Source organism: Grammomys surdaster, unplaced genomic scaffold (genome assembly GCF_004785775.1).
Source record: "Grammomys surdaster isolate TR1022 unplaced genomic scaffold, NIH_TR_1.0 146, whole genome shotgun sequence".
NCBI classification, from domain to species: Eukaryota; Metazoa; Chordata; class Mammalia; order Rodentia; family Muridae; genus Grammomys; species Grammomys surdaster.
In genome coordinates, this window is record NW_021604604.1 from 15,909,912 (window position 1) to 15,911,381 (window position 1,470).

Here is a 1,470-nt window from a genome sequence, read left to right on the forward strand (position 1 = left end):
AAAACAATTTTTCCAATTAAAGTCTCTATGAGAAAGCTTGGGAGCCCAATCGCTTAGTTACTGCCATGGTAATATTGCAAGTGGTTCTGCCTTTGGAAGTGAGTTCAAATTCTGCTAAGTGTGGAGGCTAGTATAAGCTTCCCTAAATGTGGAGACCACTGTGAAGTCCCCTGATGTGCAGACCACTGTAAAGTCCCTAAACCTGGAGACCACTGTAAAGTTCCTAAACCTGGAGACCACTGTAAAGTCCCTTAAATGAGGAGAGCACTAGAAACTCATCCAGCTGTGGCAACCACTGTAAATTCACCTGGATGTAGAGATCACTTTAAGCTTCCATGGAATACGAAGCACAAAACAAACCCAAATGTCAATCACAACCTAGGATAGAAAACAGGCTCATTTCCAATAAGGCACGGTGTGGCGCAGCTTTGCAATGCCATCACTAGTGAGGCTGAGGCAGGAGGATCAAGAGCTCAAGACCAGTCCAGTCTGTACAGTAAGACTGTTTCTCAAAAACAGTGTCAGAGGATGTGCCCCAATACTTGTCTAGCTTGGACAGGACCATGGGTTTGATGTCCAACACTAAAAGAGAGAGAGACAGAGAAAGGGAGAGGGAGAGAAACAGAGAGAGAGAGAGAGAGAGAGAGAAAGAGAGAGAGAGAGAGCGAGAGAGAGAGAGAGAGAGAGAGAGAACAGGAACAATTCATGCATGTGTTTGTGTACGTGTGTGTGCGCATGTGCAAGCACATGTGTGTATGTGCCTGTGTGTGTGCATGTGCATGTGTGTGTACGTGTGTGCATGCCTATGTGTGCATGTGTGTGTGCATGTGATTGTGTGTGTATGTACATGTGTGTATGCGTGTGTGTATGTGCATGTGTGTGCATATGTCTGTGTGTGTGTGTGTGTGTGTGTGTGTGTGTGTGTACCTTATTCTTTTGCACCATGGCCTCTCTCTGAACCTAGCACTAGGCTAGCAGTCAGCGAAGGCAGACATCTTTTTATCTCATCATTGAACAACTCTGAGGTTACAGGCACATTCCCAGTTTCTTATATCAGTGCTGAGGATTTGAACTCAGATCCTTATGCGTATACAACTCCTTTTACCACTGAGCTGAACTTGTACCCACTCTTTGTCTTCTTATTAATAAGATGCAATAATAACCAACAGTCCTCTTTAAGCTCATAGAATGTACAATACCACCTGAGTTATGACAAGCTATGGTATTTCCATTATGGCTGACACCAGTGTGTCCTCCAGTGAGGAGGTCCTTCCAGAGCATCCTCAAACAACTATGATACTCAGCTAGAAAGACAGTTGTAACTCTCAGTGCTGGTGAACACATAGCACTCAGAAGACCCCATCAAAAGACGACACCTATCAAGTCAGGAAGGCTCAAGCACAGTCCCTGTGTAATCACCCAACACCAGCAAATTCTGTGGTGTCTTCTGCACCACCGTGGAGATGAACT